Source organism: Artemia franciscana, chromosome 13 (genome assembly GCF_032884065.1).
Source record: "Artemia franciscana chromosome 13, ASM3288406v1, whole genome shotgun sequence".
Classification (NCBI taxonomy): Eukaryota; Metazoa; Arthropoda; class Branchiopoda; order Anostraca; family Artemiidae; genus Artemia; species Artemia franciscana.
In genome coordinates this window covers 19,166,736-19,193,194 of record NC_088875.1, presented here as the reverse complement: position 1 = coordinate 19,193,194, position 26,459 = coordinate 19,166,736, and the positions used below count along the sequence as shown (strand labels likewise).

At 33.9% G+C, this 26,459-nt stretch overlaps 2 long non-coding RNA genes across 2 annotated transcripts in view; one reads left to right on the top strand and one right to left on the bottom strand.

The window, feature by feature from the left end:
* Nucleotides 1-2,039: 2,039 nt before the first annotated feature.
* On the bottom strand, nucleotides 2,040-3,444 carry LOC136034615 (uncharacterized). Its single transcript, XR_010619216.1, has 2 exons — nucleotides 2,955-3,444; nucleotides 2,040-2,105 (listed from the first exon to the last, which is right to left on the bottom strand). It is a non-coding gene; the product is annotated as an uncharacterized LOC136034615 (long non-coding RNA).
* Nucleotides 3,445-8,103: 4,659 nt separating this feature from the next.
* The window catches only part of LOC136034614 (uncharacterized), a 26,032-nt gene continuing 7,676 nt past the window's right edge, over nucleotides 8,104-26,459 (top strand). The window contains exons 1-2 of the long non-coding RNA XR_010619215.1: nucleotides 8,104-8,217; nucleotides 9,580-9,681. This is a non-coding gene — a long non-coding RNA (uncharacterized LOC136034614). The remainder of the gene's footprint in view (nucleotides 8,218-9,579; nucleotides 9,682-26,459) is intronic.

Here is a 26,459-nt window from a genome sequence, read left to right as displayed (position 1 = left end):
CTTTTTTAGTTTTTTTTAGTTTTTTAGATGAAATTTTTTTTTAGTTTTTTCCTTTTTTTCTTTTTAGTTTTTTATTGGTTTTTACCTTTATTTTAGCTTATTTTTCAGTTTTTTCCTTTTTTTTAGTTTTTTTTAATTTTTTATTTTTTTTAGTTTTTTACCTTTTTTTAGTTTTTTTAGTTTTTTTAGTTTTTTAGCTTTTTTACTTTTTTTATTAGTTTTTAGTTTTTTTTGTAGTTTTTGCCTTTTTTTAGTTTTTTCAGTTTTTTTTTAGTTTTTTATTGGTTTTTACCTTTATTTTAGCTTATTTTTCAGTTTTTTCCTTTTTTTTTAGTTTTTTTTAGTTTTTAGTTTTTTTAGTTTTTTACCTTTTTTTAGTTTTTTTAGTTTTTTAGCTTTTTTATTTTTTTTATTAGTTTTTAGTTTTTTTTGTAGTTTTTGCCTTTTTTTAGTTTTTTTAGTTTCTTAGCTTTTTTATTAGTTTTTAGTTTTTTTTGTAGTTTTTGCCTTTTTTTAGTTTTTTTAGTTTCTTAGCTTTTTTATTAGTTTTTAGTTTTTTTTGTAGTTTTTGCCTTTTTTTAGTTTTTTTAGTTTTTTAGCTTTTTTATTTTTTTTATTAGTTTTTAGTTTTTTTTGTAGTTTTTGCCTTTTTTTAGTTTTTTCAGTTTTGACGTCACCTGATCCAGTTTTTTCAGGTGACGTCACCTGATCCATCCATCCACAGACAGACAGACAACTTATTTTTATATAGATAGATATATATATATATATACTAGCTGTTGGGGTGGCGCTTCGCGCCACCCCAACACCTAGTTGGTGGGGGCGCTTCGCGCCCCCCCCCAAGCCCCCCCGCGCGCGTAAGTCGTTACGCGCCATAATAGTTACACGCCATTGTAGTTGTGTCCCTATGTCCCACCTGTGAATATAGATAGATATATATATATATATATATATATATATATATATATATATATATATATATATATATATATATATATATATATATATATATATATATATATGGTTTTAACTACGTAAAACTTGCGAATATACAACATTCTTTGCTGTCCCATTGTCTTTGCATATAAATAAATTGTCAGGTTTACCGACTCTTGAACATGCAACATATAATGGTCCATGGGAAAACAATCTGTATTCAGATCTATACCTCATGATTCTAATGATTGCCCTTGAGCTTTGTTGATGGTGATTGCTAATCGACCATTCCCTGTCCCGGTGTCCCGGTCGTCATTTACATCCCCCTGTTTCCCCCGGTGTCCCCGTTGTAGTTGTGTCCCTGTGTCCCGGTCGTCATTTATATTCCCTGTGTCCCGGTCGTCATTTGTATCCCGGTGTCCCGGTCTGTATATACATTCGTTTTTTAGTTTTGTTTTTCTCCTTTATTTTTTTCCTTTTTTTTTCTTTTTTAGCTTATTTAGATTTTTAGATTTTTTAGTTTTTTTATTAGTTTTTAGTTTTTTTTTCTTTTTAGTTTTTTTGTCCCGGTCGTCATTTATATCCCCCTGTTTCCCCCGGTGTCCCCGTTGTAGTTGTGTCCCTGTGTCCCGGTCGTCATTTATATTCCCTGTGTCCCGGTCGTCATTTGTATCCCGGTGTACCGGTCTGTATATACATTCGTTTTTTAGTTTTGTTTTTCTCCTTTATTTTTTTCCTTTTTTTTTTCTTTTTTAGTTTATTTAGATTTTTAGATTTTTTAGTTTTTTTATTAGTTTTTAGTTTTTTTTTTCTTTTTAGTTTTTTTGTAGTTTTTACCTTCTTTTTAGTTTTGTTAATTTTTTTTTTACTTATGTCCTGGTCGTCATTTATACTCCCTGTGTCCCGGTGCTTTGTTGATTGCTAATCGAACATTCCTTTTGTCCTGGTCGCTTTCTCTTTGAGTGTCGTCATTTATTTTTTTCTTTTTTAGTTCTTTTAGTTTTTACCTTTTTTAGTTTTTTTTAGTTTTTTAGATGAAAATTTTTTTTAGTTTTTTCCTTTTTTTCTTTTTAGTTTTTTATTGGTTTTTACCTTTATGTTAGCTTATTTTTCAGTTTTTTCCTTTTTTTTTTTTTTTTTTTTATTTTTTATTTTTTTTAGTTTTTTACCTTTTTTTAGTTTTTTTAGTTTTTTTAGTTTTTTAGCTTTTTTACTTTTTTTATTAGTTTTTAGTTTTTTTGTAGTTTTTGCCTTTTTTTAGTTTTTTCAGTTTTTTTTTTTAGTTTTTTATTGGTTTTTACCTTTATTTTAGCTTATTTTTCAGTTTTTTCCTTTTTTTTATTTTTTTTTAGTTTTTTTAGTTTTTTACCTTTTTTTAGTTTTTTTAGTTTTTTTAGTTTTTTAGCTTTTTTATTTTTTTTATTAGTTTTTAGTTTTTTTTGTAGTTTTTGCCTTTTTTTTAGTTTTTTTAGTTTTTTAGCTTTTTTATTAGTTTTTAGTTTTTTTTGTAGTTTTTGCCTTTTTTTAGTTTTTTTAGTTTTTTAGCTTTTTTATTTTTTTTATTAGTTTTTAGTTTTTTTTGTAGTTTTTGCCTTTTTTTAGTTTTTTCAGTTTTGACGTCACCTGATCCAGTTTTTTCAGGTGACGTCACCTGATCCACGATCCACAGATCCACAGACAACTTATTTTTATATATATAGATAGTTTTTTTTTTTTACTTATGTCCTGGTTGTCATTTATACTCCCTGTGTCCCGGTGCTTTGTTGATTGCTAATCGAACATTCCTTTTGTCCTGGTCGCTTTCTCTTTGAGTGTTGTCATTTATTTTTTTCTTTTTTAGTTCTTTTAGTTTTTACCTTTTTTAGTTTTTTTTAGTTTTTTAGATGAAAATTTTTTTTAGTTTTTTCCTTTTTTTCTTTTTAGTTTTTTATTGGTTTTTACCTTTATTTTAGCTTATTTTTCAGTTTTTTCCTTTTTTTTAGTTTTTTTTTATTTTTTATTTTTTTTTAGTTTTTTACCTTTTTTTAGTTTTTTTAGTTTTTTTAGTTTTTTAGCTTTTTTACTTTTTTTATTAGTTTTTAGTTTTTTTTTGTAGTTTTTGCCTTTTTTTAGTTTTTTCAGTTTTTTTTTTAGTTTTTTATTAGTTTTTACCTTTATTTTAGCTTATTTTTCAGTTTTTTCCTTTTTTTTTAGTTTTTAGTTTTTTTAGTTTTTTACCTTTTTTTAGTTTTTTTAGTTTTTTTAGTTTTTTAGCTTTTTTATTTTTTTTATTAGTTTTTAGTTTTTTTTGTAGTTTTTGCCTTTTTTTAGTTTTTTTAGTTTTTTAGCTTTTTTATTAGTTTTTAGTTTTTTTTGTAGTTTTTGCCTTTTTTTAGTTTTTTTAGTTTTTTAGCTTTTTTATTTTTTTTATTAGTTTTTAGTTTTTTTTGTTGTTTTTGCCTTTTTTAGTTTTTTCAGTTTTGACGTCACCTGATCCAGTTTTTTCAGGTGACGTCACCTGATCCATCCACAGACAGACAACTATATATATATATATATATATATATATATATATATATATATATATATATATATATATATATATATATATATATATAAATAGTACTTCTTACCGGGAAGTAAAGACAAATTATGGGGGATGGGAATTTTTTGGTGGGGGATGTTGCCTCCTAATTACCTCAGTCTTTACGCTAAAGTATGACTTTTTGTCCTAATTATTTAAGAACGGTTCCTGAAACACAAGGGCCGTTACATTAGAATAAGAATTTTTTTAAGAACTAAAAACTTAGCCTGAAGAGTTTGGGATTAAGGAGGGGGTATTCCTCTCATTTATGGCATAATTTCTGGTCATTTTAAGTTTTAATGCTGTTCTTTAGTTTCAGTTGAAAAACCATTGTTTTTTTTTGTTTTTTTTTTATAATATTTATTGAATCACCACCAAGAAAGGAGCGAACAGGCATCTCTGGTTTATTTAGGAATAAGAGAACTATTTAGATTTAAAAGATGCTTGTTTTCCCGCTTAAATCACAAGCACAGAAAATTATAAAAACGTAAAGTTAGCCCAAGTCACAAACAGGAATGGCTTGTAAAAATAGTTGGCACCAACTTCGTTCCCGTGGGAAGTTGCTTCTCTTTTGGAGCTGTAAATTTTTATGTTTGTCTATGTAAATGTCCTTAGAAAATGTATTGGCGATGTAGCTAGAGAGTCGTCAAACATTTAAAGCACTTCTAAATCTGACTTCAATTTGAAACTGCCGTCTGGTGGTTTGGCCACTCAAAAAGAGATTTCAACTCGAAAGCCAGAATCATAGTGTAAAGAAATGGGAACTTGGGAAACAACTTCAAATAGTCTTTTCTCACATCTGTACATATGTAAAATCGAATGTATATCTGTCTGTGTGCATGTCCTGTATGCATTACTACACTGTTTATCAGATCAACAAGAAACTTTAAAAAGTGTTGAGTGACCTTTTGCAAAGGTCTTAGGTATAAAAACCCCCATTCTCTCTTAATATCATCCGCGCGGATTGAAATTAGAGTCCCCTCAAGACAAATACTTGACAGTTGCTTCCATTCCCATTGTTTCACTTTTTCTTCATATTAGTTATACTACAACCGTACAACACCCGACGGGCTAGTTAATAATCCAAGCATAATTTCTCAAATACTTCTGAATTTGAAATATTATCATTATTTTACACTTGAGGAGAATTTTCGGGGGGGGGGAGATTTTGCCGCATGGGGTGAATTTTCCATGGGGAGGGAGCTTTCCACAGGGATAAGTTTCTGGGGAGAGTCCCACGAAGGAGGAGTTTCTCCTTAATGGAAGAATAGTCCACCGGAGAATTTTCAAATATATTTAAATTCAAAAATACGATCATTACTAATGTGGCAGGAATTATCCGCCGGGTGAGATTTTCTGTTGAGGGAATTTTCCTTCAATTTCTTTTCTTTTGGAGATTGCAGCAATGCACAATAGGTAAGCTAGTCATAGGCAGCCAAATGGTGCTGCCTAAATAAAGAAAGGTGTTGTAACAATGTGTTGTTATTGTCTTTTTTTTTGGTTTGGTTTGTTTTAGACCAGGCCACTTCGTATCGAAAGTAGTTGTCGCTGTAACTTCAAAAAGGATTCATTCGATTGTAAATTGAGAGGGTTAGTGCCTTTTTAATAGACAAAAGTGATCGGAGGGCGAATTCCCACCAACCCAACCCCCAACACTTCCGATCAACATTTTGATACAGCCATTTGTTCAAAGTAGTTGAAAGGTCCGGAAATTAAATTTTGAGGATGACAATCCGTCCCTCCACAGCCCTCAGGACAAGGGCTGTAAGTTATGCCCTTGGGCCATATAGAGTTTTCATAGAAAGCTTTGTCTTAGAAACTTGAAAAAGGACCGATTTGTTTTTTCTTCAAATCCTCGCCCTGTTTTCTTAATCCTATCCCTCCTGAAATTTTTGTGTCCTCGTTTAAATTACTTGGTATCCCAATTTCTTCAAATTTAAAGCGAGATATCCACATTAAAGACATCATCCATAAAGCTAATGTGTCTATCGCCCTCCTTAAGCTCTAAAATAAATATAGCGCCCCCCTTCTCACCCCTCAAGGATGTACACGTCTTTTGTCCGCCCACATCTTGAATATACTTGTCCAGTTTGGCACCCTGGCATCTTTCGTGAAGAATCAGACAAAATTGAATCAGTCCAAAAAAGAGCCTTGCGAATAATTTTCAAAGAAGGCAAGGTCCCATAATCTCTGCTCCTGAAAAAGCCAGTTTGGAAATCCTTGAGCGAAGGAGGGTGTCGTTGTTCCTCCGTTTTTACAAAAAATGCAATAGCAAACCCTCGGAAGGCAAGTATTTTCCGCAAGCGTCACTCCCCATCCAGATTACGACTGCCTCTAGCTGTTTCCGAGCCCATCACAGTTTTGTCCTCCATTCTCTGCGGTACTTCCAGATAGGAAAAAACTGTTGTCCCATTCATCACAGAAAAAATGAATAAAAAATCCAACGAATTTCTCCCTTTTTTTATTTGATGAGTTGCTGCCCAGGCCATTGGACTTATTGCTTGCCACCTCCCTGTTTTGGTTTAGCTTCCCTTTTAATTTTTATGTGTTTAATATTTCGTTCTCTTTTTTGTGCTTTTTTGGACTCTTTTTAGTGTTCCTTTTGTATATATATATATATATATATATATATATATATATATATATATATATATATATATATATATATATATATATATATATATATATATATGTATATATATATATATATATATATATATATATATATATATATATATATATATATATATATATATATATATATATATATATATGTGCGTAAGTGGTTACGCGCCATATTAATTACGCGCCATTGTAGTTGTGTCCCTATGTCCCACCTGTGAACATAGATATATATATATATATATATATATATATATATATATATATATATATATATATATATATATATATATATATATATATATATATATATATATATATATATATATATATATATATATATATATATATATATATATATGTGTGTTTTTAACTACGTAAAACTTGCGAATATACAACATTCTTCGCTGTCCCATTGTCTGTGCATCATTTATATATCCCCCTGTGCCCCGGGCGTCCCCGTTGTAGTTGTGTCCCTGTGTCCCGGTCGTCATTTATATTCCCTGTGTCCCGGTCGTCATTTGTTTCCCGTGTCCCAGTCTGTGATTTCTCTTTGAGTGTCCCGGGCGTCATTTATATTTCTTGTGTCCCGGTCGTCATTTGTGTCCCAGTGTCCCGGTCTGTATATACAATCGTTTTTGAATTGGTCTTTTTTTTAGTTTTTAGTTTTTTACTTTTATTTTAGTTTTTTTAGTTATACCTCATGATTCTAATGATTGCCCTTGAGCTTTGTTGATGGTGATTGCTAATCGAACATTCCCTGTGTCCCCGTCGTCATTTATATATCCTCCTGTGCCCCCCGGCGTCCCCGTTGTAGTTGTGTCCCTGTGTCTCGGTCGTCATTTATATTCCCTGTGTCCCGGTCGTCATTTGTATCCCGGTTTCCCGGTCTGTATATACATTCGTTTTTGAAATGGTATATGATGAAATAAATTTTTGTATTTTTCCCCTGTTTTTCTTTTTAGTTTTTTTTTTGGTTTTACTTTTTTTTAGTTTTTTTCTTTTTTCTTTTTCGTTTTTTTTATTTTAATTTTTTTAGTTTTGTTTTTCTCCTTTATTTTTCATTTTTTTCCTTTTTTTTCTTTTTTAGTTTTTTTAGATTTTTAGCTTTTTTAGTTTTTTTTATTAGTTTTTAGTGATTTTTTTTTCTTTTTAGTTTTTTTGTAGTTCTTACCTTTTTTTAGATATTTTAATTTTTTTTTTTACTTATGTCCTGGTCGTCATTTATACTCCCTGTGTCCTGGTCGTCATTTGTGTCCCGGTGCTTTGTTGATGGTGATTGCTAATCGAACATTCCTTGTGTCCCGGTCGCTTTCTCTTTGAGTGTCCCGGTCCTCATTTATATTCCCTATGTGCTGGTGTCCCGGTCGTCATTTGTGTCCCGATGTCCCGGTCTGTAATTTCGTCAGTCGAAAACATGACGTCAATCGACACACAAACATGACGTCACTCGACAGACATATACACACACAGACAACTTATCTATATATATATATATACATATATATATATATATATATATATATATATATATATATATATATATATATATATATATATATTTCTTGTTTCTTCTGTATTATTTTGTCCCCTTCCTTTTTCCCTTTTAATCCTTTTTCTGACTTGTATTTTGTTCAAGGTTTATCTTGGCCGGTTTTTTTCTTTTTGACTTTTTAATTTGCTTACTATAGTTTATTTGTTGACTCATTATTGATTAATTATTATGAATTTGACTTTTCGTTGTTGTTTTTTGCATTGTTAGTACAACAATGTATTTTGTCGACCCGAAGTCCGAATTTGGCCCTTTGAGGGCTTGTGATAGAGATGTTTCTGAAATAAATCAATATCTTATCTTATACCCACCCCCTGTCCATAGGAAAAGGCCATGGAAAAATTCGAATAATGCATTGAAGGCACATGGCTCTTAACATAGGCAGCGCTACAGAGGTGCCTCTGATAAGGAGAATGGAACAAGACGGTTTCTATTACTGATTTGTTTTTAAAAATCCAGAAGTGTCTTTCGTCTAACAGAAATCAGTAGTTTAAGTGCAAGCTAAGAGACAGACATTTCTGAACAAAGTTAAACTACATAAAAGGTAGGGAGTTTTTTCATGGGTGTAGTTTCCTCAATTGTACTCTAATTGACATAATGCCCGCGTTTAGAACTGTGGGTATATCTGAGCCCCTTCCAAAGACCAGAAAAAGCTGAAATCCTATAAAATAGAATATTTTTTATGTTCCACATTTTCTCAACAATGGTGTTAACAAACTTAAATATTCTTTTTGTAGTTTCCATTGTAATATAAAGCTAACCAGTTTGACTGCGATCTGTTTGAGAAATGTACTAGGTAAATATATAGTTTATTAATATTACGCTTTACATTCGTCTAACTTAAGCCAGTACCATTTTGTTAGGTTTAGACTTAAGGCTATATTTGAGACAGTGCATTTCCTTTTAAACCAATAGTAGTGGAAATGAATTATAGATTGATAAAACTAGCGATTCTTATATATAACGTATTTATAATAAATACATACTAGTACCTTTACTTTCCATGAAATACGTTCAATTTTCACTATAAACAAAAATTGCAATATTAACAGTATTGATGGTGCAGCAGGGGCGTCTGAGATCTACATTTGCCTCCACCCTCTGAGAAAAAAAAAACTAGATCTGGCTAGGATTAGTAGTAGTAGTTGTAGCAGTAGCATTAGTGGTAGCAGTAGTAGTAGCAGTAGTAGTAGTAGTAGTAGTAGTAGTATTAGTAGTAGTAGTAGTAGTAGTAGTAGTAGTAGTAGTTGTAGTAGTAGTAGCGGTAGTAGTAGTAATAGTGGTAGTAGTAGTAGTAGTTGTAGTAAGAGTAGCATTGGCGGTAGTAGTAGCAGTAGTATTACTACTAGTAGTAGAAGTAGTAGTATTAGTAATAGCAGTAGGAGTAGTAGCAGTAGCAGTAGTGGCGGCATATGTAGTAGTGATAGTGCTAATAGTAGTGGGATTAGTAGCAGTAGTTGTAGTAGTAGAAAATGGCATGTCAGCTAAGTTTCTGCTTGTTTTCACTCCATTATTTGGTCTTCCCTTTACAAGGGAAAATTAAGTTTAAAAAAACTTATTTCTGTCGAATTTTAATTTAAATACATATTCTACACATGGATAATAGTAATGTTGGCTAATAAATTTTGTTTTTGATTTAGCAGTTCGTGGTAACAGATTCCCAGTTACATAAATCTTGGGGAATACTCCTTTCTTGATCTCTGTTTAAATAATACTAAATGCAAACATTAAATCATAGTTTCAATGTAAATATGGTGTTTACGTTAACCAATTCAAATCCAACGAAAGTTCGTTTTGAAGTTAAATCGAATTTAAACTAGCTGATATGTAATGAAGATTAATAACATCATCTTAATAATTTTATCTTTCTGTTGATAAATTTTCTTATGACAGTATTTTTATATAGATGAAAAATGGATGCTCTAATGTTCATCAGTCATATTATTAAGGAACCAGGGCCTTGGCAACCCATTCTGGCTATAATCAAGGGTTTCAGGAATGGAGCTGTGTAAGTATAATTTTCCAAATTATATCTTATCCACTCAAACGTTTTTTTTTATTTTGAATGACAATTTCGGAATGAACATCATAAAATTGTTTTCACCAGCAAGCTCCACTAATAATAATTTAATAATCTATTTCAAATCCATGGTAGAACAAGAGATGTGGAGCAATACAAAAAAGAAAAACATGGATAGTAGATAAACTAGAAATTAGAAAACAAACACCCCTAAGACAAATTTACAGAAGCAAACAATTCAATAGAACTGAACAACAAAATGATAAGTACCTAACCTCAAAGGTGTATTTTGGATTATTTGTTGGATAGTATTTGGATTAATTTTTAATCCAAATCTTGATAAGACTCCAAAATATGAGTAGCACTACATTCACAAACAATCCTTCGGTTTCTACATCACCTAGACGAAAATAATCAATATTTGTAATAACAAAAGTTGGAAACTCGTGCATCTCGCCGCTCTCTTGAATATGAAAGATTAGATACAAACCCGGTAGAAAAGAAGCGATTGATTTGCAAGGCGTTGGATAAAGTCTAGCATGCTAAACCCTTACTAAAATTGGTCATGGTTTATACTCCAGTTATTTTAGTGGTTTCACCTTGGAATTTGTTCGATGAATCTTGAATAGTCCTTTCTCTAGATAAACACCATGTGCCTACTGCCCTCTATCTCGAGAATGTTCGAACATAAAAATAAATTTTGAAACAAAAATTGTAGAGAATTTAGTCTTCTGCAACATTTATAATAAATACCAACAATATGAAATCCACAAAAACCGAGATATGTGCAAAAAACATGCGAGAAATCGATTTTTTTTTTACCTCTGACCTTTGAAATCCGTAGTCACGGACACCATGCGACAGGTGGGATTTGAAACAAGTTGCGGGTGTCCTAATATTGGCTTATACGATCACTTAGCTGACTGTTTCAAAATTCCAAGGTTCCTACCCTATTTTGGCTAAAACGACCGAACTATTGGAGTAATTTTAGAACAACCCTCTGCTAGTTTACTTTTAACATCAGCAAGCACAGGAGGGGAACAGCTTACATAGAAGGGCGAACACTAATATCAAACCACTAGAACAGAGGAGCCATATTGATTAAGGTAAAGGTAAACAAGAGTAGTGTAAGGGACAATACTACTGAAGTAAGCTCATTAGCATAACCAGTTACTATAACTACTACAGGGCCAATGTCACATAATCAACATACTTAGATGAACATAAAATTAGAACACATTCTAGATTTGAAGAACGACAACAATCAAAGCTGAAAAACATGGTTTTTTAAATAAGTTTTCTGTATATAAGGTTTGTCTTTAAGATAGAGAATTATTAGCGTTCCTGCAATTCTTGAAGACTAACAATGAATGAACAATGTGAATATAGGGCTTTTTCTGCAAGTACTTTTCGAATTCATTCTAGTTGATAAATTCCATGTTTTATTTGCTGCCTGAGCGTTCCGAATTATTTAGTTACCAACAGGGTATCAAAAATGTAAGACTTTATTTTTGCTCATTCCTGGCTTAATGGAGCTCTTTACTTTTCTTTGAAAAACTTGTCTTTTGGAAAAGTTTTTTTTTAATTAATAAAAAAATAGAAGATTTATAAATAAAGAAATTCGAGCTTCTGTGTTTCGAAATCAGGAATTTCGTTATTATTCCCCATGCGTTTATGAGAGATATGAAAATTTTGCTGTGGTTTTCGAAAAGAAATTCCAAATATCTTAATCAAAATAATTAACGTTCTACCAGTTTTTTATCAAGCTCTATCAGTAATCAGAGTTATTTTATTTCTTAAAAATTTATCTTCAAAGCTAAAACGTTTTATTCTGACAAAATACGGGGAACAGTACTTCAAAATAAAAAAGTTACTGAAGAAATTATGTTTCTGAAAAAGCAATGCCAGTTCAAGCTCCTAAAAGATCTGTCTTTATACGTTGGAAAAAATATTCCGCCTTGTCTAGAAAACCTAGAAGAATTACAAAAATTGGATGCATCATGACAACTTTAGAAATTATTTCTAAGTGAGAAAATCAATTTTTATATAAGAAAGTGAATGTCATATTGCATAGTTTTTTCACTGTTACTCGATTAAAATAAAAAGGGTCAATATAAAATAAAAAATCTACTCAAAAATTCCAGAAAACAGCCAAAAAGCGGAATATGGCATTCGAGATTTATTTTTCCACAATTATTTCCGAAATATCTAGAAGGAATACAAAATTGTGTTCTCCTGTTCTGAGCAATATAGCTAAATATTCTGCAGGGGTAAAACACAAAGTCGCCCCGAAAATTTTACTCTTTCGACTAGAAAAGCTTTGTTTACATGAGGAAAAAAGAACTGTCTTTGTTTTTCTGAAAATTTTTTAAATTTTAGAAACTTCATTGGGAAGTTTTTGCCATGTCCCACAATTCCCTGATCCAAGATTTTTTTTATTTATTTGTGCATCTTACCGCTTCAGAGCCACAGACCAGTGATTACGAGACAAAAAAAAAAGTAATATTGTTACCCAAACAAATTATGAATAAGGGGTAAGGAAAATTACAATGTTACCATAGCGCTGTCAATATATTATAATAGTGTAAAATTTGAGCCTTATCCATGCTACCTAAGATATGCTTTTAGCTGGTTGGATGTTTTGATGTGACCAAAGTTAGAGCAGGTAAAAAGAGTCCATCATCATTATTTTTTTTGTCACTTCTCTGCCCCCTCGCCTTAACTCTTCTGGAGGGAAATAATTTAATTCCTTTTCTTTAAATTTTTGTCGTGTGCCAACACCTTCGATTATATATCGGCTTCAGTATATTCTATTTAATTATTTCCAAGAGTTGACACTCCACTGCCTGGTTAAGGCAGTTCTAAAATAAAACTTCCAGATCGTATCTAAAGCTTTTTTCCCTACGCTTTTTTTTATTCCATAGTGAAGAATGACAATACTTGAAAAGTAAGTTACAAGAAATTTTATTTTTGGTTTCTAGAAGCTGGAACTTTATGTTTATGTTTACTCAATGGGAAAATTGAATTGTCTGCTATGGTTTTGAAAATTTATTTCCTCTTTGTTACCTCGGTTTTATTTCTAGATTGAGCTTGAATCATTGAATATCTGTCATAAATTCAAAACTTATACTTTAAAAAACATAACTTATCAATGCGGTGTTTTAAATCTCATGATAGAAATGGGAGAATTAAGCTATCTTGTGATCTTTTCAGGGGCTGATCTAGAAAAAATATAATCTTGGGGGGCCACTGGATAAAGGGCGCCAATGTGATTCGAGCGTAATGATCATCGAGACTTTTTGAATTAGTAGGCCAGACTATTTTATTTTTTTCATTAGAGCTTGATAAAAAAATAATTAATGGGGAAACCTCTAATTTCTAAGAGAGGAAATACAACTGTTTACAAGAGGTAGAGGATTGTAAAGCAGCCCTTGATCCGCTACAAGATTCCAACATTTTCTATAGAGACTGAAAACCAACCGCACGCTTGGTTGCTGTGGAATATCTGAGGAGCCCTTGAAATGTGTGGGTCCTGCCTTGTGGCTTTGGCAGCTAGAAAATGTTTTTAAGACGTTCCACGACAAGCAAAGAAATATTTGGTTTTTACCAAAAAAGGGCTCCTTTTTTGAGGATTCTTTAATCAGAACCATAACAAAACATGGAATGGGTCGTGTCCTGCACTGTCAAAGCGGATTTTTTTTTTCAAAAAGGAAAGTATTTATATTATGATGTTTATTATAAACCCTACTGCTACCGTGGGAGGGTTTAATGCCCAATTATTTTTAATGCTCCTAATTTTTTTGAAAACCATACAAGTCTAATAATGATAGAGAAAAATATAATATATTAGTGTAAATAGATATTGTAAATAGATATTTTATGTTGAAGTAATGTCGTGTCCATTATCACAAAGTATTAATATTGTAATGTAAAATAGTTCCATTTTCTACTATTGCCGAAAGTAAAACAGTTCAAAATAGGGATGATACCTTTTGATTGACAGTGAATAGATATAAAATTATTTAACTGGATATTTCGAACACATATACAGTGTTCATCATCAGCAGTAAAACTAAAAGACATGATTAAAAATAAACAAAAATTTTTACCTAATAAACTAATTACATATAGTTTATTGCTCTTATTTTTTTCAATGCAACAGCGGAGGCAAATCTCTTTGACCTTTTCGGTTCCGGTTCATTAGAATTATCTGACATATTACGTGGACAGAGGTCATAGTTCTTAGGTGAGGTGATATTTACTTTATTTGACCTCAGTAAATTATCATAAATTGAGTTCAATCCAAATTCACATGTATCTTTGTTTATGGAATTATTCTTCAATAATATTTTTTTTAAATTTCGATTGTTTCCCTGAAAATTTGCTTTAAACCTTGGTCCCTAGAAATCAAAGAAACATTTTCAAACAAAATAAAATGATTTGGAAAATTAAAGATATGTTCCGAGAGGGCCGACGTGAAATCTTCAGGTTTGGTATTTTGCTTTAAAGACGATGAAATAGAATTATGATGTTGTAGCAATCTCGTTTTTAAATTCTGGTTAGTACGTCCCACATAAGAGCTTCCACAAGTACATGGGATTTTATAAACCCCAGTTCGTTGCTCTACGGAAGTCTGATCCTTTCCAGAATTCAAAAAACTAGCCAAAGTATTATTACCTCTTAAAGCTACCTTTAAGCCATTATTTTGTAAAATTCTTTTAAGTTTTTCACTCAAACCTGGAACATATGGTAGAGAACAAAAAAGATCTTTCTTTTCTGATGTTTCCAGAATATCGTCAGAACATTCTAGAAATGTTTTTCTTCTTTTCGAAAAAGCCTAGTCAATTAACCAACCCGGATAATGGTTACTTATTAAAATCTCTTTTAACAACAATAATTCCTCCTCAATGAATTTTTTTTTAGGTTCAATTAAATTTATTTCAATTCAATTTATTATTAGAAAAAAAAACACATAGCAACAATAATAATAAAGATCCTAGAAGCGAACTTGTTAAGGACCAAAACAACAACAAAAAATTGAAAATGAAGAAGAGAAAAAAGAGAAAACATGGGTAATTAAAGCAAATTGAATTCAGTTGGAGAACAAATTCTAAAAATGCGGTCAGTTAAGGATATGATTAAACCAATTTTTACTTGGCGAGCATGACCGGAGAAAAACGACAAAAATCTGTTATTGTTAGTAGGTTTTCTGTAAATCTTAAAATCCAGACTGTTTTCATTTTTATGGCACTTGGTATTAACCAAGTGACATATAGCAGTCGCCAATTCTGTCGGTCTGTCTGTCTGTCGGTCTGTCGGTCTGTCGGTCTGTCCCGGTTTTGCTACTTTAGGCACTTCCAGGTAAGCTAGGACGATGAAATTTGGCAAGCGTATCAGGGACCGCACCAGATTAAATTAGAAATAGTCGTTTTCCCGATTTGACCATCTGGGGGGGAGTGGGGGCCCGGTTAATTCGCAAAAAATAGAAAAAATGAAGTATTTTTAACTTATCAGCGGGTATTTGGATCTTAATGAAATTTCATGTTTGGAATGATATTGTGTCTTAGAGCTCTTATTTTAAATCCCGACCGGATCTGATGACATTGGGGGGAGTCGGAGGGGGAAAACCTAAAGTCCCGGTTTTGCTACTTTAGGCACTTCCAGGTAAGCTAGGACGATGAAATTTGGCAAGCGTATCAGGGACCGGACCAGATTAAATTAGAAATAGTCGTTTTCCCGATTTGACCATCTGGGGGGGGGGGGAGTAGGGGCCGGTTAATTCGGAAAAATAGAAAAAATGAAGTATTTTTAACTTATGAGCGGGTGATTGGATCTTAATGAAATTTGATGTTTGGAATGATATTGTGTCTCAGAGCTCTAATTTTAAATCCCGACTGGGTCTGATGACATTGGGGGGAGTTGGAGGGGGGAAACCTAAAATCTTGGAAAACACTTAGAGTAGAGGGATCGGGATGAAACTTGATGGGAAAAATAAGCGCAAGTCCTAGATACATGATTGACATAATCGGAACTTATTTGTTCTCTTTGGGGTAGTTGGGGGGGGGGGAGTAAGTCTTAAAAATTAGAAAAATGAGGTATTTTCAACTTGCGAACGGGTGATCGGATCTCAATGAAATTTGATGTTTAGAAGGATATCGTGTCTTAGAGCTCTTATTTTAAATCCCGACCATATCTTGTGATGGGGGCGGGGAGTTGGGAGGGGGAACCTAAAACTTGGAAAACACTTAGAGTGGAGGGATCGGGATGAAACATGGTGGGAAAAATAAACACAAGTCCTAGATAGATGATTGACATAAACGGAACGGATCCGCTCTCTTTTGGGTAGTTGGGGGGGGGGGGGTTAATTCTGAAAAATTAGAAAAAATGAGGTATTTTTAACTTACGAACGGGTGATTGGATCTCCATGAAATTTGATTTTTAGAAGGATATCGTGGCTCAAAGCTCTTATTTTAAATCCTGACCGGATCTGGTGACATTGGGGGAAGTTTGGGGTGGGGAGACCTAAAATGATGGGAAACGCTTAGATTGGAGGGATTGGGATGAAACTTGGTTGGAAAAATAAGCAAAAGTCTTGCATACGTAATTTACATAATTGGAACGGATCCGCTCAATTGCGGGGGGGGGGGGTAATTCTGAAAAATAAGAAAAATAACGTATTTTTAACTTACGAAGGAGTGATCGGATCTTCATGAAACTTCATATTTAGAAGGACCTCGTAACTCTGATATCTTATTTTAAATCTCAACCGGATCAAACGTAATTGGGGGGGGGGGCAGTTGGGGGGACCGGAAATCTTAGAAAATACTTAAAGCGGTGAGATCAGGATGAAACTGGATGGGAAGAATAGAAACCTGTCTAAGATACGTGACTGACATAACTGGACCGGATCTGCTCTCTTTGGTGGAATTGGGAGGGGGGGAGGTAATTTTGAAAATTGAGGTATTTGTAACTTACGAAAGGGTGACCAGATCTTAATGAAATTTGATATTTAGAAGGATCTTGTGCTATAAAGTTTAACTTTAGGTTCTGACCTTCTCACAAGTGCCAAATGAGCTCTTGGCTCTTGGCTCTTCCGACCTCGTACCATATGAGCTCTCGGCTCTTCCGACCTCGTCCAAATGAGCTCTTGGCTCTTCCGACCTCGTACCATATGAGCTCTCGGCTCTTCCGACTTCGTCACAAGTGCCATATGAGCTCTTAGCTCTTGTTTAAAAGAAGGATATCCAGAAAAGGAAGTTTATTATCCTCTTCTATTTCTATTGTAAATTTTAAATACCCGTCCCAAAAATTAAGATGTTCTAAAAAACTTTTTAATTCCTCCACCCCATAATTCCATACTGAAATTATGTCATCCATATATCTCCCCCAAAATTTAGGTTTTAAAAAGTATGAATCTAACGCTATTGTTTCAATATTTTCTACAAAACAATTTGCAAAGAAAGGACTTAAAGGGGCCCCCATGGGTAAACCATTTACTTGTTCGAAAAACCCCCCTCTGAATTGAAAAAAATAAGAGAACATGTTGCACAACCTAACTAAATTCATAATTACACCGACTTCCAAAACTGTTTCACCACTAATTAAGTCCAAATTTCTTAGTATCTTTCTCTCAAGAAGAATTTCTGCGGCTTTTACATCAATACTCGTATACATTGACACTATGTCGAAACTTGAAATTATAGAATTTGAAGAAATCTCAACTTCTTTTTGTTTTTGTACAAGTTCTGACGAATCCTTAATGTAAGAAATTTGTGTAGACATGAGTGGTTTACACAATGACACTAGCCACTTACTCAGAGCACTTGTTGGTGACTTGTTACTCGCAACAATTGGTCGTAATGGCAGATTTGGCTTATGTATGTTATTTGTAGGGCACAAAGAACCTCTTGGTAAGAATATTTGTAGAAAAGTTGAGGTGTAATCTTCCCTTCTTCCTTCAAACTCTTTAACTCGTTCTTAAACTTCTTTGTATATGAGTCCGTCGGGTCAAAAGAAAGTTTTTTGTATGTTTTTTCATCTTTCAGTAAAGCTTTTAATTTTGAATCGTAGTCCTTGGTGTCCATTACCACTAAAGTACCCTTGTCTGCTTTTGTAATAATAATAGATTCATCCCTTCTTGAATTATTAAGAATCTTTATGTCTTCGATAGAATTGTTAGGGATTTCTGGTTTTAAATCAAACTCTGACAGGGTTTTAACTGTAGAAGCTCTTACTAGGCTATCAGCTATGATTAGGATGGGGTTTCTATGTAAAGATGTTTCATTATTTATCCAGTTAAATAATTTAAATCTATTCACTGTCAATAAAAAGGTATCATCCCTATTTTGAACTGTTTTACTTTCGTCATGGAAAGGCAGTGTGGTCTTCGAAGTTATCTACTATCAAACAGTTCGTGGTAACGAACTGTAGTAAGGAGCGATCCGGCTCAATAGTAACCAAAACTCTAAAAAATTGAATTTTGATATAAATAGCTACATCAAAAGAATTGAATTTTAATGCTGATTTTAAATATATAAGTTTCATCAAGTTTAGTCTTAGCCATCAAAAGTTACGAGCCTGAGAAAATTTGCCTTATTTAGGAAAATAGGGGGAAACACCCCCTAAAAGTCGTAGGATCTTAACGAAAATGACACCATCAGATTCAGCGTATCAGAGAACCCTACTGTAGAAGTTTCAAGCTCCTATCTACAAAAATGTGGAATTTTGCATTTTTTTGCCAGAAGACAAATCACGGGTGCGTGTTTATTTGTTTGTTTGTTTTTGTTTTTTTGTTTTTCCCAGGGGTCATCGTATCGACCAAGTGGTCCTAGAATGTCGCAAGAGGGCTCATTCTAACGGAAATGAAAAGTTCTAGTGCCCTTTTTAAGTGACCAAAAAAATTGGAGGGCATCTAGGCCCCCTCCCACGCTCATTTTTTTCCCAAGTCAACGGATCAAAATTTTGAGATAGCCATTTTGTTGAGCATAGTCGAAAATCTTAATATCTATGTTTTTGGGGATGACTTACTCCCCCAAAGTCCCTGGGGGAGGGGTTGCAAGTTACAAACTTCAACCAGTGTTTACATATAATAATGGTTATTGAGAAGTGTACAGACGTTTTCAGGGGGATTTTTTTGGTTTTGAGGGTAGGGTTGAGGGAGGGGGCTATGTGGGAGGATCTTTCCTTGGAGAAATATGCCATGGGGGAAAAAATTCAATGAAAAGGGCGCAGGATTTTCTAGCATTACTATAAAAAAAAACAATGAAAAAATAAACATGAAAACGTTTTTTCAAATGAAAGTAAGGAATAGCATTGAAATTTAAAACAAACAGAGATTATTACGCATATGAAAGGTTCTAAAAAATACTTTAGCATAAAGAGCGAGGTATTTAGGAGGAGATAAATATCTCGCTCTTTATGCTAAAATATTTTTAGTGATTTCAACTATTTATTCTACGGCCTATTTGATTCAGGGGTCATTCTTAAAGAATTGGAACAAAACTTACGATTTAGTGTAAAGAGCGAGGTATTAACGAGGGTACAAACCCCCTCGTACACATAATAAAAATATAAGAATATAAAAGTTTGTTACGTAAGTTAATTCTTAAGTTACGTATATTTTTTACTAATAAAAACGTTCGTTGAATATTAAAAGTTCTAGTAGCCTTTTTAAGTAACCGAAAAATTGGAGGGCAGCTAGGCCTCCTTCCCCACCCCTTATTTCTCAAAATCGTCTGATCAAAACTAAGAGAAAGCCATTTAGCCAAAAAAAAATTAATATACTAATTTCATTTCAATAATTTATGTGCGGAGAGCCAAAATCAAACATGCATTAATTCAAAAACGTTCAGAAATTAAATAAAAAAAACTAGTTTTTTTTAACTGAAAGTAAGGAGCGACATTAAAACTTAAAACGAACAGAAATTACTCCGTATATGAAATGGGTTGTCCCCTCCGCAGTCCCACGCTCTTTACGCTAAAGTTTTTAGTTGTTTTAAAAAGTAGAATTGTGGCAAAGAGTCAAACTTTAGCGTAAAGAGCGAGGGACTGCGGAGGGGACAACCCATTTCATATACGGAGTAATTTCTGTTCGTTTTAAGTTTTAATGTCGCTCCTTACTTTCAGTTAAAAAAACTAGTTTTTTTTTTATTTAATTGCCATTCTAGATATACCTTTCTCTTACAATCATACGCTAGTAGAATACTTGTTAATTCATTTGATTTCATGTTCCATCCATCTTACAACGGGCAATGTAGTAGCCATTTGACATATTGTTTTTAACAGGAGAATTCTGATGCAATAACGTTAATTTAATATTCTGAGCTTGTACACACCCCCTCTTAAAATCTGAAATGTAAACTAGAAGAAAGACCAATTTACCCATCCCTGAAAGTATTTTCTACTCCTTGTTTGAATTTTAAACTTCAAAAAAATCAGTGTCTCGTGGGGGTGGGGGATTGAGAGTAAGGGGAAATAGCCCTTCGTGGTCCTTAGTACTAGCCCTTAATAGCCTTACATTGCATGATTTGTAACCTAAAAATTCAATGTTTCATTCCTTTAAATTTCCTTAAAAAATACCTGGATTTAAAAAATACCTAGAATTTATAAAAAAATAAATTTTAATGAAATTCTGGAGTAAGATTAGTAGTAACGATGCATCAAAGTAAAGGTTCTCCAGCGCCACCACGAACTCCCAACAATAAAACCAACCGCCGACATCTAGCTATTTTTTCTATGGTAATATGAAGCTATGTGATATTTCACGACATGAATTTCGAAAAACTGTTTGTCCTCGGTAATTGGATGGGTGAGTAAGGCTAAGGCCTCATTCAAGTGCTTATCTGTCTTAATTACTAAAGTAGAACAAGAGCTAAGAGCTCATATGGTACTTGTGACGAGACGAGAAGAGCTAAGAGCCAAGAGATCATATGGTATGAGCTCTAACAAAATTCTATGAATCAATAGATTGATTTAAAAAGGAAAATAAGAGGCTTAATGCCGGTCAGGATTTAAAATAAGAGATCTGAGTCACGATGTCCTTCTAAATATCAAAATTCAATAAGATCCGATCACCCACTCGTAAGTTATAAATACCTAATTTTTTCTAATTTTTTCTCACCCTTTAACCCCCCAGATGGTCAAATCTGGGAAAACGACTTTATCAAGTCAAATTGCGCAGCTCCCTGACACGCCTACCAATTTTCATCGTCCTAGCACGCCCAGAAGCACCAAGCTCGCAGAATCACTGAACCCCTCCCCCCAACTCCCCCAAAGAGAGCGAATCCAGTACGATTCTGTCAATCACGTATCAAGGACATTTGTTTATTCTATCCACCAAGCTTCATCCCGATTTCTCCACTCCAAGTGTTTTTCCAAGATTCCCCCCTCCAACTCCCCCCAATGTCAAAAGATCTGGTCGGGATTTGAAATAAGAGCTCTGAGACATGATTTCCTTCTAAAAATCAAATTTCATTAAGATCCGATCATCTATTCGTAAGATAAAAATACCCCAATTTTCATGTTTTCCAAAAATTCCGGTTTCCCCCTCCAACTCCCCCCAATGTCACAGGATCTGGTCGGAATTTAAAATTAGAACTTTAAAGCATAAGATCCTTCTAAATATCAAATTTCATTAAGATCTGGTCACCCTTTCGTAAGTTACAAATACCTCAATTTTCAAAATTGCCCCCCCCCCCCAATTCCACCAAAGAGAGCAGATCCGGTCCGGTTATGTCAGTCACGTATCTTAGACATGTTTCTATTCTTCCCATCCAGTTTCATCCTGATCTCACCGCTTTAAGTATTTTCTAAGATTTCCGGTCCCCCCAACTGCCCCCCCCCAATTACGCTTGATCCGGTTGAGATTTAAAATAAGAGATCTGAGTTACGAGGTCCTTCTAAATATGAAGTTTCATGAAGATCCGATCACTCCTTCGTAAGTTAAAAATACGTCATTTTTTCTTATTTTTCAGAATTACCCCCCCCCCCCCCAATAGAGCGGATCTGTTCCAATTATGTAAATAACGTATGTAAGACTTCTGATTATTTTCCCCACCAAGTTTCATCCCGATCCCTCCAATCTAAGCGTTTTCCATGATTTTAGGTTCCCCACCCCAAACTTCCCCCAATGTCACCAGATCTGGTCAGGATTTAAAATAATTGCTTTGAGACACGATATCCTTCTAAATATCAAATTTCATTAAGATCCGATCACCCGTTCGTAAGTTAAAAATACCTCATTTTTTCTAATTTTTCAGAATTAACCCCTCCCCAACTACCCCAAAGAGAGCGGATCCGTTCCGTTTATGTCAATCATGTATCCAGGACTTGTGCTTATTTTTCCCACCAAGTTTCATCCCGATCCCTCTACTCTAAGTGTTTTCCAAGTTTTAGGTTTCCCCCTCCCTACTCCCCCCCCCAATGTCACCAGATCCAGTCAGGTTTAAAATAAGAGCTCTGAGCCACGATATCCTTCTAAATATCAAATTTCATTGAGATCCGGTCACTCGTTCGTAAGTTAAAAATACCTCATTTTTTCTATTTTTTCAGAAATACCCCCCCCCCCAACTACCCCAAAGAGAGCGGATCCGTTCCGTTTATGTCAATCATGTATCTAGGACTTGTGTTTATTTTTCCCACCAAGTTTCATCCCGATCCTCCACTCTAAGTGTTTTCCAAGTTTTAGGTTTCCCCCTCCCAACTCCCCCCCCAAGGTCACCAGATTCGGTCAAGCTTTAAAATAAGAGCTATAAGACACAATATCCTTCTACACATCAAATTTCATTGAGATCCGATCACCCGTTCGTAAGTTAAAAATACCTCATTTTTCCTAATTTTTCAGAATTACCCCCCCCCCCCCCAACTACCCAAGAGAAAGCGGATCCGTTCCAATTATGTCAATCATGTATCTGGGACTTGTGCTTATTTTTCCCATCAAGTTTCATCCTGGTCCCTCCACTCTAAGTGTTTTCCAAGATTTTAGGTTTCCCTTCTCCAACTCCCCCCTGAGACACAATATCATTCCAAACATCAAATTTCATTAAGATCCCATCACCCGCTCATAAGTTAAAAATACTTCATTTTTTCTATTTTTTCCGAATTAACCGGCCCCCCACTCCCCCCAGATGGTCAAATTGGGAAAACGACTATTTCTAATTTAAGCTGGTCATGTCCCTGATACGCCTGCCAAAATTTCATCGTCCTAGCTTACCTGGAAGTGCCTAAAGTAGCAAAACCGGGACCAACAGACCGACAGAATTGGCGATTGCTATATGTCACTTGGTTAATACCAAGTGCCATAAAAACAGTTTTTTTTTCTTAGTAGTAGTAGTAGCAGAGTAAACAAGAGTGTAGGCATAAGTATGTATATATCTATTTATATTTTTCATGGTACTTGCTATTAACCAAGCGACATATAGTGATCGCAACTTCTGTTGGTTTGTCGGTCTGTCTGTCGGTCCCGGTTTTGCTAGTTTAGGCACTTTCAGAAAAGCTAGGACGATATAATTTGGAAGGTGTATCAGGTACCAGACCAGACAAAAATATAAATTGTCGTTTCCCCAATTCGACCAGCTGGAGGGGGGGGGGGGAGGGTGTAGTTCTGAAAAATTAGAAAAAATGAGGTATTTTCAAGTTACGAAGGAGTGACTGGATCTTAATGAAATTTAATATTTAGAAGGATCTTTTAACTCAGATCTCTTATTTTAAATCCCGACCGGATCCAGTGACGTTGGGGGAAATTGGAAGGGGGGTTGGAAATCTCGGAAATGGCTTAGAATGGAGAGACCAGGATGAAACTTGGTGGGGAAAATAAGCACAAGTCTAAGATATCCCCATCAATCATATGTGATATATGATGATATCATATCCCCATCAATGGCTCCCGGAAACCGCATCCTAAATCAATGGGCTCTTAAGAAAGAGAAAAAAAAAATCTGTTAAAAAAAGGAAAAAAAGAAAACGCAATCTGAAGATCTAGCAAGCAAGCAGTTCACTGCCAAAGTTCAAAGAGTGAAGAGTTAAACCAGTTTTCAATTGAATCGAATAAAGCCACTGCTGAAAATTTGATGAACTTGCGTGAATAACCAAGCACATATTACTAACGTGATACTTTTGGGGCGACAAATTGGAATATTTTGTTGTTGAAATTTGTTACCTGTAGTGTCCCCCCATTGTGACAGAAGATCGTAAAATGGCAAAATACAAACCGTTCGATCTTGTCCTAGCTTCATTTCAGGGATACCCCTTGTGGCCATCAGTAGTTTTTAAAACCACCTAAGACCAGAAAAATCAAGCTAGATATCTAGTCTTTTGCTATGGTACCCACACTGAGCATAATATAGCTGAAGTACATATCCGCAACTGGAATGACCATTTTAAAGAAGCTTGTGCGAGGACAGATAAAGATGTAAATAAGGCTTTTGAAGAGCAGCGCTTATCCCCTGATATTTTCACGACTGAGTAAAACCTACTTATCACTACCCGCTAAAACCAAGGGAAATCCAGCCTAGCACCATTAACTCCAACTTCTGCAGCAGCATCAACTTTAAAAGAAATAATAAATGAAACTCAAGAGGAACTAATGAACACTAAATATAACCTAATGGATGATATTTCTCATATCGTATCAAATACAATGACAGAACGCCAAGTTTCGGAAATTATCAGACATTGTCAACGAAGTTTATAATTCGATTTCCCTTAAATATAAGGCAAAATTTGAAAAAATTGAAACAACCCTTAAAAAACTTTCTAATGTAGTGAAATTGCTTGAAAATAAAATTTCTCAATTAGAAGACAGGTTTGACCAGCTAGAGCAGGATACCTTACTTGATACCCTAATTTTCTACGGTGTGAAAACAAAGCCCAATGTGGAACTGAGAGAAAATCTTAATGGAGTGATAACACAAATAATGTGCTGGTCTTATAAATGCGCTACACTTTCAGCGAGTGCTATTCGTCTTTGTCAATTCAAGATTTACCGGAATATATATAATTCCTTGTGTAGGAAAGCCAAATCTATCTATTATTAAATAAAAAAAAACAAGTTTTTGAAATAAAAGTAAGGAGCGACATTAAAACTTAAAACGAACAGAAATTACTCCGTATATGAAAGGGGCTTTTCCTCCTCGACACCCCGCTCTTTACGCTAAAGTTTTTTATTGTTTTAAAAGGTAGAGTTGCGAGAAAGAATCAAACTTTAGCGCAAGGAATGGGGTGTCGAGGAGGGAAAGCCCCTTTCATATACGGCGTAATTTCTGTTCGTTTTAAGTTTTAATGTCGCTCCTTACTTTCATTTCAAAAAAATTGTTTTTTTATTTAATTTCTGAAAGTTAATGCATGTCTGATTTTGGCTCTCCGTACATAAATTATTAAAATGAAATTTGCATATTAATTCTTTTTTTGGCTAAATGGCTTTCTCTTAGTTTTGATCAGACGATTTTGAAAAATAAGGGGTGGGGAAGGAGGCCCAGTTGCCCTCCAATTTTTCGGTTACTTAAAAAGGCAACTAGAACTTTTAATTTTTAACGATGTTTTTATTAGTAAAAAATATACGTAACTTAAGAATTATCTTACGTAACAAACTTTTATATTCTTATATTTTTGATTATATATATGAGGGGGTTTGTCCCCTCGTTAATACCTCGCTCTTCACACTAAATCTTAAGCTTTGTCCGAATTCTTTAAGAATGACCCCTGAATCAGAAAGGCCGTAGAATAAATAGTTGAAATTACTAAAAATAATTTAGCATAAAGAGCAAAGTATTTATCTCCTCCTAAATACCTCGCTCTTTATGCTAAAGTATTTTTAGAACCCCTCATATGCGTAATAATCTCTGTTCGTTTTAAGTTTTAATGCTTCTCCTTACTTTCAATTGAAAAAAAAAAACTTTTTCATGTTTATATTTTCATTGTTTTTTTTTAATAGTAATGCTAGAAAATCCTGCGCCCTTTTCATTGAATTTCTCTTCCCCATGAACTATTCCTCCAAGGAAAGATCCTCCCATATAGCCCCCTCCCCTGAACCCCACGCCCAAACCCAAAAATCCCCCGTAACGTCGGTACACTTCCCAATAACCATTACTGTATGTAAACATTGGTCAAAGTTTGTAACTTGCAGCCCCTCCGCCAGGGACTGTGGGGGGGGGGGGGTAAGTCATCCCCAAAGACATAGTTATAATGGTTTTCGACTATGCAGAACAAAATGGCTATCTCAAAATTTTGATCGTTGACTTTGGGGAAAAAAGAGCGTGGGAGGGGGCCTAGGTGCCCTCCAATTTTTTTGGTCACTTAAAAAGGGCACTAGAACTTTTCATTTCCGTTAGAATGAACCCTCTTGCAACACTCTAGGACCACTTGGTCGATACGATGACCCCTGGAAAAAAAAACACAAAAAAAACAAACAAATAAACACGTACCCGTGATTTGTCTTCTGGCAAAAAATACGAAATCCCACACTTTTGTAGATTGACCTTGAAATTTTTTCTATAGGGTTCTCTGATACGCTGAATGTGTTTCCCCCTATTTTCCAAAATAAGGCAAATTTTCTCAGGCTCGTAACTTTTGATGACAAAGACTAAACTTGATGAAACTTATATATTTAAAATCAGCATAAAAATCCGTACTTTGTGTTTTTTATACTTTTACGGGTAATAAAGTTCATTCATTTATTAGTAAAATCTTTGAAAAGGCTATGCTTTCTCGTCTTCTTAAATTTCTGAAATCTAAAAAAGTTTCTTCATGATTTTCAATTTGGTTTCCTAATG